This window comes from Sciurus carolinensis, chromosome 14 (genome assembly GCF_902686445.1).
Source record: "Sciurus carolinensis chromosome 14, mSciCar1.2, whole genome shotgun sequence".
In the NCBI taxonomy this organism is placed as follows: domain Eukaryota; kingdom Metazoa; phylum Chordata; class Mammalia; order Rodentia; family Sciuridae; genus Sciurus; species Sciurus carolinensis.
In genome coordinates, this window is record NC_062226.1 from 9,103,058 (window position 1) to 9,117,480 (window position 14,423).

The 14,423-nt window shown below is 33.7% G+C and overlaps 1 protein-coding gene and 1 non-coding gene across 4 annotated transcripts in view; one reads left to right on the forward strand and one right to left on the reverse strand.

Moving 5' to 3' along the window:
* The window catches only part of Pbx3 (PBX homeobox 3), a 204,654-nt gene that overhangs the window by 106,417 nt on the left and 83,814 nt on the right, over window positions 1-14,423 (reverse strand). The window lies entirely within an intron of this gene.
* Window positions 3,794-3,864, forward strand: Trnai-uau (transfer RNA isoleucine (anticodon UAU)). Its single transcript has one exon. It is a non-coding gene; the product is annotated as a tRNA-Ile (tRNA).

The following is a 14,423-nucleotide window of genomic DNA, read 5'->3' on the forward strand; positions in this document are numbered from 1 at the left end:
GAGTTCTCTTAAAAAAAAGTTCTTATTAGGTGAAAAAGCAACGCAGACACAAAATATTACTTGGTACAGTTGATAAAGAATGAACTACAGCAAAGTACAAAAAAAAAAGACCTATAAATGATCTAAATCTCTGTTAAAATGTCAGAGCTATAAAATATAGCTCTGATCAAAACAATCAGTGAAATAATTTTTAGGCCAACATACTGTTTATCAATAAAATTGTAAAAGAGGAATACTCCTATAAAATATCTTCTAATGACCTGTGGAGTGGACTAATGAATCATAAATCCCACCTTGGTTTTCAATGATGAACTTTCTATTTTCACTGACAAGTAAATGCTCGTCCTTTTTTATACAGGCTGATCTTTCTTAATATCTTGCATACAATCTGAGAATGACAATAATGTCATTTTGGATTTAGATTTTAAACATTATAATGAACAGATTTGGAAAATTAGTTTACTAATTAACTCAGCAATTATTGTGTCGTGCATATTTAACATCTTATTACACATTTAGTCAAATAAAAACCTTTGTTTACTTCATGTAAATTTATTAACTAATGAAGGAATCAATGATAAAGTAAAAGAATGTTAATATTTTTGACATCTCTACCCATAAATATTTTTTCAGGCTGAAAAATGTATCTAATAGCTCCACTCACTGATGTGCACTACAGTTTACCACAGTGTCTATATTTCTGTTGTCAGTTTTACAGTATCTCCCTTCATTAAACCTATCAAGTTTTCCTTTTGATCATGCAACCAAGGCCAGAAGACAGATATCTTCCTGGAACAGAGCAGTCTGCCAAGTCTTTCACAAGACCAGCTTAACCTCCCTATTGATTTTTTCAACACTGCAGCCATTCATTGTTTGTGACATTTGGCTGTCGGCTCTTTAACACCCTTCAACCAAATCAATTTCATATTTTTGTCAATGCTCTGCAAGAGGATGAGTAAAAATAGGAAGAGACTTAGCATGATTTAAAATGTTGATTTTCTCAAACAGTTTTATCTTTAGTTTTTATAAGGCTTATAAACTTAATTCATGTGCTTATTTATACTTCTGCAAAAAAACAAGGGGAAAAGCTTTGCAAATTGTAATTTTTAAAAATAGTACTGATCTTATTGCATCTTTTCAAAAGTCTAGTTTTCTTAAATGTAAATTATGTAAAAAATGTAATTATACCAATTACATCCTACTCTGAAATAAAGATTTTTTCTATGGGCTTGAACATTTAAATTATATGTAAGAAACACTGTGAAAGGTAATATATACATCATCATCATTACCGTTTTCAAAAGGCAAAGCATATCAAAAAATAAAAGCACAATTCAGCACTTTGCTCAACCTGAAGTCTGAATGAACTTCTAGTGCACCTAGATACTAAATGCCATGGACTGCCTTCAGGCTGCCAATGCAAAAACCCCGTTTGACCTCAGTTAGAACAACATGTAAAAATCAAAGACACATATGTTCCAAATCATGCCAAACCTCCCATCGTTCAGCAAATTCTGAAGACTCTCATGGAAGTAAATGGAGTGAGAATAAAACTTAAAGGAACTAGATGTTTTCACTTTCTTTTTATTAGCAAAATTTAAAACTATAATTTTATATTAATTTCTACTAAGTTGCCTCCTTTTAGTGTTAATTATCAAAGGAAATACAGACTGAGATCTTGAGTCACTGCTACTGACTGATCTAAATATGTATTTAAGGACTTTTTAAAAAGTGAGTTAATAACTCACTGTAAAGCCTAATGGTTTCTTTGGAACCATTATATATTATCACACAATGTATATTATATGTAAAGTCTTCAAAATTTGTTAATAATGTACATATAGGTTTCTGGCATATTCATAGATGTTCCAAAAATACCCAAACACAGTTAAACTGTAGAGTAAGCAAAAATTAAGAAATTGGAAAGACAATGTTAAGTGTAAGCATTTTTATCATATATCTAAGCCTTAAAAGACAATTAATAAATAAACTGACAATTCCGGTAACTTCTACACAGTCTTTAGGGAATATGTATATAAATATTTAGAATGTTGCCAAGATACAAATAATTTATTCTTGTCCAATTCAAGACACTATCAGTTGTAAGACTCACCATGATTTTATATGCTACTGTGATAAAAGAAAAAATTCTGCTGATCAAACTATGACATGACATCCATTCTAAGAGGCGTCCGCTTTCAGAAATGTTAAGATGGGGGGGCATCTTTGAATCAACAAGACATGGTAATGATGAATTAGAATAACATACTATTGGTTCTTTGTGTGTGCCATTTTTAATTGTGCACATTAAATATTGTGACATGAGCACTTCCAGTCACTTTAGAACAATAACATGACCTTCTTCTGCCTAACAAACTGACTCCCACATTTTCTTTTCACTCCTCATAGATATGCTGTGACACCAAGTACAACACAATGAATAAAGTACACATGAGGAGATCATATCATATCTGCTGAACTTCCAAATAAATCATTCTGGAAAATTCAGCAACTAATAATCTACGGAACACACTCCACAGCAATGCTTATAGAAGAAACCCTTTACAATTAGAAGGATTTGTATCTGAATAAGGATCTACCACATACTCATTAGCTATATGATCCTAGGCAAACTAACACCCTGATCCTCAATTTTTTCACTGATGAACAAAGAAATTTTACATGCCCCCCAGAGGTATTGTGAGAATTAAATGAGATCGAGTATGTCAAAATTCTTAGAGCTGGGGTGTGGCTCAGTGGTAGAGCCCTTACCTAGCACATGGGAGACACGGGTTCAATTCTCAGCACCACGTAAAAATAAACAGATAAAGGCATTGTGTCCATCGACAACTACAAAAAAATATTTTTTTTTAATTCTTAATAAAATACTCGACACTTTGTATGTGTTCAATGAATGTTTCTTTCTTCTAGGTAGCACATTACTGCACAACTTGCATTAAAATCAGATAAGAGGTAATGAATATTTGACTCCAGATCAATCTTATAAACATATATAGGATGATGTTGATGATGGTTCCTTGGAAATCATTACACATTATCACAGAATGTATGTGGTACCAAGTTACATATGAATAGATCTACAAAGTCTAAGTTCCATAAGGCCAGGTATTTCTTTTTGTTTTATTCACTACTGTACCTCTAGCATCTAGAACAAATATCAGGCACTCAGTAAACATTTTTTCATTTATTGAATTTCAAAGAACTCTTCATTTCTGCTGTCATACCAAAATTTAACTTGACAGTGACTCAATGAGGAAAATGTAGTAAAATACCATTTTTCTTCCACTTCCTCCATTCCTAGTATTGCTGATCATAACAATGTTAACTTATAGCAACCATCCAACAGTCACATTCTAATTAATTCAACAAGTACTTATTGAGAGCATGTACCATACAAATAAGCACACTGATAGATACTGAGGGGGAAAACTTAAGCAGTATAATAACACAACTGTTATCTTCCTAAGAAGGCAAAATTATGACATGCATGAAACTAGGTATGATTAAGTTTCAAAGTGAACTACAATGATTTTACTCCCAAAGAACTAAAATTTAAGATAATTAAGTACAAGACAAATAACAAAACAACATACACAGAAAGAAAGAAATGTGGAAAAACTGCTGGTCAGGAGACTATATCATGAATGATTTTGGGTGAGACCTATCATAGTGAGACAGTTTGGGATATCTGAATTGCTCTACCCTGTATGAAATCTAAACTGGAGAGTATTAGTTCTTCGAAGCAGATGTAAAACTATTTCATCCAGGGGCTGGGGAGATAGCTCAGTCGGTAGAGTGCTTGCCTTATAAGCACAAGGCCCTGGGTTCGATCCCCAGTACCCAAAAAAAAAAAAACTATTTCATCCAGGATAAATTATGCAGGATGAAAGAGTACCAATGAACTGGACATGAACCATCAGTGCACTAGTCTAGTACCTGATCCAATTCAATATATTTACTGAGGCTGCTCTGTGCCAGGCCCTGTGCAAGACATCTGCGTATACAAAGATAGTAAGAAACACACCTATCACAAAAAGCTATTAGGGGAGAGAGCACTTAATTTAGATTGCAGTGATATATTTGTGCCTCTGCAATTACAACCATTCTACAGGTTAAATTCACAGGGTAAAAGATGGGAAAGATAGTCTACTAGAGTAAATCCAGTCCCTAGATCATATTTTGTTCATGTGAACAAATGATAAAGGGGAAAAAAGCTACTGCAAAACAAACCTAAGATCTTTGTGGGCAAGTTGAAAATACAGAAAAACATAAAGAAGAAAATATAAAGAATCCTAATTCCTATAATGAAAGCTAACCATTATAGGATAAATATGTTCTTTATTCTTTCAATATTTTTTTCCTAAAGGAAAGTACTTTAGGGAAAAAAACTATATTATACCACTATTTTATAAACTGCTTTACTATATTGAACATTTTCCATAATTTGGGTATTCTAAAACATGATTTAAGTAATTACATGAAATTCTATTACATTGTTAATAGCATAAATTAACCAAATCACCTATTGTTGGACATTTCAGTTGTTTCAATTTTATCTTACTGGGAATAATGCTATACTAGATCACAAAGTAAATAGCTGCCATAGCAAAGGTTTCCCTTGTAGATTAAAAATAATCTATATTACTCATATATTATAAATAATCTCATATGTAATAAATGAAAAGGGAAAATAGAATATTTCAATTTTTCAACCCCAGATAAACTAATAGATGTAGGTTATGAGCACCAACAGCTAACAACATAACCAAGAAAGAGAGAAAAGCAGACATTATGTGTCACCTGATATAAGAACGTAACACAACATATGAAGTAATTCTGCAGGAAAAAAAAAATTAAATCTGATTTTGACTAAGTTGATAGATCTAACCACTTTGCGGGAAATAAAAAGAACAGAAGAACACGTTAAACTATACCATGGGGATGCAATTAGCAAAATTTAGACTGGGAAATTACAAGACAACACAGATTTTTCAACAAGAAAGTGCAAGGGAGAAAAAAGAAATAGAAAAGAAGCTTTAAATTTAAAAAGATTTAAAATGTATCAACCAATTGTAATGGGTAGATTTTATTTGCATACTGATTCAGACTAACTATGGATACTAAGGAATTGCTATATATTGGTTTACATAATACTGGTACAGTGACTACAAAACTATGATTTTTTTAAAAAACTAGATTTATTTCAAAAGACATGAAAAGAAGAAAGTCAACAAAGATGAGAATGGGCAGGAATGATCATGAATTGGTTGTGTTTGGTGCTCTAATATTGTGTTCTGTGATGTGGCTCACAATTCAAGTTAATAAAATATTTTTTTCAAGCTAATAAAAATTTAAGAGAGAGAAGGGAAAGAAGATGTTGCTGTGATGGCCATCTTTTATACACATACACACACACACAAATATGCACACTGTGTGTACATACGTATGTATATATTTAAGTACTGAGGAAACAGATGTTCATTTATCTTTGTGAACATGTACAGTCCCTCAGTATTAATTCCTAAAAGTATTTAGTAATAAATATTTTTAAGACTTTTGAAAGTTTTCTAAAATGATCTGAACTTTTGTAGGAGTTTACACTCCTACAAGCAGTGTGTGCAGTAATCTACACTTCCCTATACCTTCACCAACATAATTATTTTATGCAAATAAACTTAACTGATAACCAGAACATCTGGTAATATCTGAAGTTATACAGTTTTAGTGGGGACACAAGCAGCAATATTTATCTACAATCCTACACACTGCATGATACTACTGAATATTTATAATGGTATTTCTCTGTCATATATATAATTATTTCCAGATGATGGAAAAATAAAATTAAAGAAAGTATGGATAGATGAGTCATCTTTTTTGGAGTGGGGATCATCTTTCTTCAAATGGTAGCTTCAACTCATATACATCTTTTCAATATTTAAGAAGAATTAAGATCTATTTTTATAAACTTTATAGAATATATTTTGGTGAATCAGTTTCACTTCACAGTCAAGCCTAGTGCATGAATGTAATAATATAAGAAAATATTATTTATACATCTACTTTCTTAAGTATACCAATATAGAATATCTGAATCTCTGAAAATTTATTTATTTCAACATTTTTTTTAAGATAAATTACAGTACTTTTGGTCCTGGTATTCACTCATGTTTTCTTAAGAAATGTATTGTCTTGTGGTACTGTAACCCAGAAATAACCAGGCTTAATGGTGGCAAAGCTTCAAACATTATATACTCACATTTTTAAATCAGGGCAGACACCTGAGACAAAAACTGTCCCCAAAGCTGCCTACAACAGCTACATGCTGGTCACTCTTTCTTGTCAAGGCTGATTTATTGCCTCCTTGCTGTTCAATTTCACATTTTGTCCTCATCATATCCCTGGCTCATGATCATTCTATGCTGACCCTTGTAGGGCAGGCAGGGAATATTGATAAAACAATTATCTGTTAGCCGTTCATTTGATTTTCCATTTCAATTACGGATTGCACGAGGCAAAAGGAAAAAGATTGCATCATTGATTTTTCTACCTTACAACAGTACAGAGTTGCTTTGATGGTTATAAAATGAATGCAACTCAACCATGCTTTTAAAGGTCATATTTTTTGTTTTAGTGCATTTTTTCCCAAAGCTTAACATATGCAGCTATATACATTCTATAAGGAAATACTACCCTCACAACCAAGCTAAGTTGTTGCCCTAGTGAAAAAAAAAATGTTAAGTAAAAATGTTTCAGATGAGTCAACCATTGCACAGCTGCATCCATATTACATAGCAAAGGACTTTCTGGAAAAGCATACTGGAAGGGACTAGCCAAGGTTTTCTGAAAGATTAGGTACAGAGAACACTGCAAGCAATCCCTTCAAAATGATTGAGGAAAAAAAAAAAAACCCACCATGTCCTTCTTCCTGGCTAAAGTAGCTTAGTAATAGTAGTTTGTGCATGTTCCATAATATGCAAGGAGCAGGGTTTTTTAAAGCATATTATACTACTAACCATAACTATGTTTAAACCTCACCTATGTGAAAGGCTGATAATATGCTATTGCTAGCCAGTGATCCAGGACGGTCACAGTCAGAGAGAAATGGTGCTGAACCTACTAAACTTCATTACGGTTCAGCGAACGGTACAGCTCCAGGGGATGTTCACATGGCCGACCTTAAGAAAAGTTCAGCCTTTGATCAAGGTTTAGTGTTCCTGGAGTAGCAATGGTACAGAAAAGGGTTTCCATTTTCTGTGCCATAAGGTGCCGTGTTGATCTTCTTAAAGCCCCAGAGTTTTCTTCCAAGGCTGGATTACGCTCAGCAATTAAGGTAATGAACTAGCTGAGGTAACAAAGCATAATGATCTCTTTTGTCCTTTGAATTCTTATGAACTCCACTCATTCACAATAGTCTGGCATGCAAAGCTTTTTCAAACCCTGTACTGCTTAAAACTATGTAAAAATGATTACTTCCATTATGCCTTCATGGTTTGACATTTTTAATTTAAACACCCGTAATATTTAAGCATACTTTTCAGAACCAAAATACCCACTCAAAGAATGCTAGCTTACTTTCTGGCAATATTTTGACATTCTATATAGTATATTTTAATGCCTGAAAAGATAATGTGATGAATCTGTTATAAATATATCAAAATATATATACCTAGGACTTTTTCTTGGTATTTTTTTCCTTTTGTTTTGTTTTTAACACTAAGGTTTTTTTAAAGGGTGGCATTCTGTTAGATAAAATAGTCACGTATAGAGCTTATTATCAATATTAACACACTTCAAGTTCAGTGTGACCTAAAATACGAAGGCAAAAAATAAACATCTAAATTTTAAAAACTTCTTTAGAAACAGACTCTTTATATTGTATTTATGCATTTTTTTCTAACTGAAAATCTCTTTTAGGAAATAGATCTTTTTATGTAGAAACTATATTTTCAAAATTTATTGTCACGAACTTTCATTTCATAAATTAAAAAAAAAATCTGGGGACTATTTTTACATTTTCTCAAATCTTTGCATGTTATAAACCTTCACCACTGCAGATTTTGCTGCTCTCTGATCTTTCATCTTAACACATTTCCAGCCCCAAATTTCACTTCAATCTCACCTCATCTCTCCATACTACATTAACCCCTGGCAATTGCCTTCCAAATGACCCCATTAAGCTGTAATTGCCTCAGCAGGCCTGCACTTTCGCTTGTAATTCTGTACCTCTCATCTCCCAGACGTTCTCTCAGCATCATTTCATGTTCTGGCTCCCTTCACTGAGCTCAGCTTATGACCTCGCTGCACCATGGCCGAAATGACTACTAAAAGCATAACAGAGACGGAATTCCATTACTTATTTTTAAAAGTTCTCTGGTGCCCTAATGTAATATTCTTTCGGGACTGTTGTCAAGGATACCAAGCACCGGCCATTAAAACCTTTTGTTTTCCAAGGCATTCCGTCTTTTATTAATAAATAAAGATAAAGATAATGTGCATCCAGCCTGTGGAAAGTCAGGGTATGTTTGCAATTTTCTCTCTCTATTCCAACCTTCTTCTGCCCATAATGTTTAGGAAATACAGATAATAGAAAAAAGCCTTTTTAAAATTCTTCATGTACCCCATATAACAGACCAAAAATAACATAGGTAAGAATTAATTAACATATGTATCCACAGCCTTGAGAATCACTCTTTTAAAATCTTATGTAAATCACATATTCACATTTAAGTAATCAAATGGAAACATTTATATTAGTTTAGAAAAAAATTTGCGATCACTCTGTGAGAAAGTCAGTCTCTTATGGGTAAATGAAATTCCCACTGCAGTCTCAGAACAGATCTAAATAATAAGGAAAACATTATTAAATTCCCCAACTGGGTCTTTGGATATTTTAAGGAGGCCTGTATTCACAGAGAAAAAGGGAGGTAAATATCTTAATATTTTAGGATTGGAAACCCAAATAAGTCAATCAAACATCATAAAAAATGAAAAGGTCAGATTTCTTTATTATGAAAGCCAAGGACAGCCTTGATAAAACTCAGTACGAAGCTGGAATTAATATACAAATGAAAGGTCTGGATTTTATGCACAAGAAAACTTTCCCCCACTAAACTGGAAATAAAGACATCATTTGAAACAAATTCTAAATGCAAAACTACCGATTTCCGACATAAGTAAAACAAAGAAACAAAACACTGCCTTAAAAGACCTTTGCAAAAACAGTAGGATCAAAAAGGTCCAGCAGGAGACAAAGCCCACAAAATTGGGCATGGATAAGGCACACAAGCAAGCCTTTGAATGGCAGTTTGCATGCAAAAGAACTTGAACAACTAATCCCCATAATCTTAAGTCAATATTGACCTGTTTTACCCTAAACTTCAACTACTCTGGCCTAAAAACTGCCTGTGCATTTCTCTTTAGTTCTCTCCTACAAATGAACACCATTAAGCTAATACAGTCTGCTAAGTGCCTCCAGAAAAAAACATTTTTTTTTAACAGAAGCTGCTATTTTCTAGAGTAGACCACATTAAATGCAAAATGAAAACATTGAATGTGTAGATTTCTCCTTACTGGAAGGCTGAGAAAGACTGAATGGAAAGGGGTGAATTCTTTTATGCATGTAATAGTTCAGAAAACTGATATGATGTCAACATGAATGTGTTTTACAATAAAATTGGGTGTCAGAGCCAGAATGGATTCACTGTCTCTGTGGGCCAGAGCATAGCCACTGTTGCCTAGAATTGAGTAAAGTTGTCAACTGAACTGATGTTTAGCTTCAGTAAGATGGCCTGAAAGAGAGGAGCTAGCACAAGCAAAACTCACGAAAGCAACTTTTTGCTTTAAGAAATGGCTATATTTCTAATCCCATCCTAAGAAGGTCAGTTACTTCATCTTTTGAAGGCAGAAAATAAACTAACACTTCATCAAAACACAAAGATATTAATGAAAGTCTTCAAAATTAGTGAATTGAGATACAATATAAGAAAATACATACCTTTTGAATTATGACTATCTCATAAAATCATCTCACATATTGGAACAGGTATCATCTTTCACTCAAATTTTTCATCCAGATTATTGTTAGTAATGTAATAAAAACTTCACTGAAAAGAAAAAACTGCATTTAAACTATTTCTACTGTTCCTGGATAAAGTGTTCCACATTAAACCAATTTTCTGCAGTTTACTGCAACATGCTTCTAAAATTAACTCTAACATCCAGAAAAGTTAAGAGATCAACTTAATCTCCCCTTGATTCTGTAACTGGGACAATCAATTCTGCCTACTGTAAAGTAAGTACTGCCCACTTAACAGCATTCCAAACAAAAGCCTTGTTTACATACAATATGCACTGCACACTCAAGACCAAAACAAGTCATTCAACAGAAGAGCCAGACTCCAGAGATTTCTCTTTTTTCCTGTCTTCCCTGTCACTGAAAAAAACTGAGGTAAGACAATACTCAAGGGATTAAAGAGCAAAGAGGAAGAAAAGTACAGTGGTTATAAATGTACTGTTGCAACAGTTATGTACATAAAATTCCAGCCATGCATTTCTCTAATGCCTACCATACTACAAATCCAAGGTGAAAAACAACACCTAGGGGGTGCTAGATTAGCACAGACAGAAAAATCATCTTTGACACTTCTACTCCCACAAAATCAAGCATTTCCAAGTCTGATTTCAAAATAACTGCCCCAGAATGTAAGTTTACAACAATGAGAATAATTTAACTAGCTGTACTCATCTAACTATTCAAATAGTTTAAGATCTAAGGCTTTGCATTAGAATTTATATAGGACTTCGTAACATGTCCAAGTTCTACTACTCAAGGACTTAGTGACCTGGCACAATTTATTAAACCTTTCTGGACTTTAGTGTCTTCATATGAAAAACAGATAATCAAACAAACCACAGCTGAAGTATATAAAAGACTAGCCCAGTCCCTTCCACCTGGTGAGCCCTACTAAGAATTGGTACATACTAACTTAAGTATTTCTAAATCATATAGTTAGATGCAATGCAATCATTGGGCTAGTTTGGTCAACCAGAATCAAAAGATTGCAAGACATGGAGACAATAACGTAACAGCAACAAACTGAACAATGTGAAATCAAAAAAACAATTCTACAAAGGAGGTATACTCTGGGTTCAAACTCTTACCTCTAACTCTCTTTACAATGTCCCTTTCATGGCAGTTCAACTCAAATGAGATTCCAAAGAAAGGGAAAAGTCAAAGAAATTACCCTGTAATACTTCCATTTCTTTGCCCTTTATCCCACACATACATATAATCTCCCAAAAGGTCATAAAGCATATTTTAACTAATTATTTTTAACTAAAGAATTTCTTGATATAGAAAGATATAAAATACTAGTGTCACAAAATTATAGCCAAGACAACAAGATCAAGAGTTAGGAAAGAAAAAGGGGCCAACTCTTTAAAGAAAGGCAGAAAAATTCACTCAGAGGTTTGGCTATCACTAAGGAATGGAATGTATGATAGGAGTCACTAATAAAACTCTAGAAGCAACTGTAAGCAATAATATAAAAAGTCAAGCTAAAAAGCAAATATAGGGAGGAAAAACATTATTTTCATTTGACCAGAAGAACTATATTAAATTAATTCATTCTAAGCGGCATCTAAAGCAAATGGACAAGTTCCAATGCAAAAAAAAAAGAAAGGAAAGAAAAGAACAAAGGCTCCATCTTAGAAAATTACTTTTATTCCAAAGCTGTTTCCACCTACAGAAAAATTTCTGGAAAATGGTTTAAACACCAACACAATACTAGACAAGTTTCAATTATTTATCTTCACTATTTTCTTTACTAAATAAGATAAAGAGTTAAAGGACAGGTCTCTAAACACAAAAGCATAAAAACAACCCTTCTGCCGATACCCATACTTACAGAAGCATCTGAATGGCCCACATTCAAAAGGCTCCCCACAGCCCAAAATGAGCACTATAAGATTGACCAGTAACAACAGACCACTACTGTATGTCTCTCTCTCTCTCTCTCTCTCTTTTTTTTTTTTTTGGCAGTGCTGGGTATTGAACCCAGGGCCTTCCTTGTACTTGTGAGGCAAGCATTCTACCAACTGAGCTATATCCCCAGCCCTACTGTATGTCTCTTAAAGCTTTTGTTTACACCAAGAATTTTTCTGCCAGCAAAATACTTGAAAACTGACTGAAAACATAGTAGGCATCAAGAATTCATTAGCTCCATTCCATAAACAGAAAGGTCACTTAAGACAGTCTTAGAATGTCTAAGAATCATATGCCAATTTTATCCCTTTCTTTTATTCTTTTGTCAGTCTTTCATTTCTTGTTGTTCATACAGTGTATATACCTGAATGCTATATAGTTATCCAAAATGAAACATGTCCAAAACATCTTCCCTACCTCTCCTATCAAAGTCAGCAAAACTGACATGCTCTCTGGTTTCCAAGCTTTACCTCCCCATAAATCTCTGGCTTTTCTCTCTCCTTTGGCCCACATTAAATCTGCTAACTTTTACTGTGAAGAAATTACATCAGTTCACCCAGCACAACTGGTGTTTACAGCCTAACTACTTGGTAACCAGTGCTTACCTCTATCCTCTATCCTTCCATTTATCCTTCAATTCCTAGAATCTTGTTTTCCAAGAATATTTTTCATTTCATCCTTTGGCAAAAGCAGATAAAGAATAATATCAATAAAACTTGTATTTGTTGAGCACCTATTACATCAAGAACACCTAGCATATTTTCCCATTAACACGTACAATGTCACTGAAGTTATAAAGGACAAAGACTGGAAATTTTATTTAAGTTTATTTCTTTATCCTTCCTCTTTCATCTGAATCTCATTCTAATTGAATTGTCATAAAAAGGACATCAATTTATGCCACCTACAGACTTCAAAAAGTGACAGATATCTGAATCTGAGTATCATCCTCTTTTTTTTTCTTTTGTGGTACTGGGGATTGAACCCAGGGCCTTAGTGCTTGCAAGGCAAGCACTCTACCAACTGAGCTATATCCCCAGTTCTCATCCTCTTAATTCATATGTTGCCTCTAGATTCCTCAAACCTACAACAATACAAGAGATTCAATAAATCTGCATCTTGAAATTACTGTTAATAGTAGTAACATCTACTGAGCATCTTCTGTTCAAGGAACTTGGCTGTATGCTTTCAGCCAAGCAATGTATAATTCCATTTAATCTTCACAGCTACTCTAAAGAGGAAAATTGTGTGTGTGTGTGTGTGTGTGTGTGTGTGTGTGTGTGTCTATACACATATACACACATACAGGTATATGTATATAAATTATTTCTATTTTAGAAATTTAAAAAGTGAGACACAGAGGGGTTATTAAGTACTACCTCACAGCAACCTAGCAGGGAAGTTGTCTAATGGGGACCCAAACCCAGGTCCATATGACTCTAAAACATATTCTGAACTATTCCTCTCTCATGAGAGTTAAGCTCTACCAAAAATTCCTGTCTTAAATTTTACCACTTTCATGGAACCTATATTACCCTCCCCCCCCAAAAAAAATTCCTTTCTGCCTTCAAAATTCTGATTTATTTTTTTCACCTTACATAAAGTTCTACTTTGTTGTTTTCATTTTATAAACCCTTCCTAGATGAGTATCATACATTCTATTCTAGATCTACATGTTTTAACCACCATTTCTGGCCTTTGTTCTCTCCAAATGCAATCATGTACAAAAAGCTAGTGTTATCTATGTGTATTTTTGTCACTTGACATTAGGAGAAGCCAATTTAATCTCCCTGAAGAACAAAGAACAGCAAGTTGCAACCCTAGCAATCAACTGACAATTATATTCATGTAGATATAACTGGGTTATAGCCTAAGAATGTGATTTGGCAGGACATTTTTCATAGTCCTGCAATGTACATCCTCCTATCATTTCCCATTTACAACCTAAATTTCTTGTCTACCAAAACACACCTACAGTTACTGCTGGTTTCAAGGAGTGACTATGAGTGGGAAGCAGTCGATAGTTTAGTGTAGCTACTGCTTACATGGCTTGCAAAGGTTTAGTTAAAAATGTAAGAGCAAGAACCCACTGTCCAAGATGGTCTTAGAAAAGAAAGGGCTAGGGTTGTAGCTCAGTGGTAGAGCTACAATAAAATAAGTAAAATAAAGGTATCATGTCCATCGACAACTAAAAAATATATATTAAAAATTTTTTAAGAAAAGGGGAAGGAGGAAAAAAGAAAGGCTAGCAGTCTGTTTTTCTCATAGTACCAGCTACATGGTATTGGCTCTGCTATTTGAATGTTTCCATTTACCATTTCAACAGGGCAGTGCTGACCTAGAACGCAACCTTTGGTTGCCATCTTTGGGAGAAACTTAATAAACAATTAAGATTCTTGAAATCTTAACTATTTGG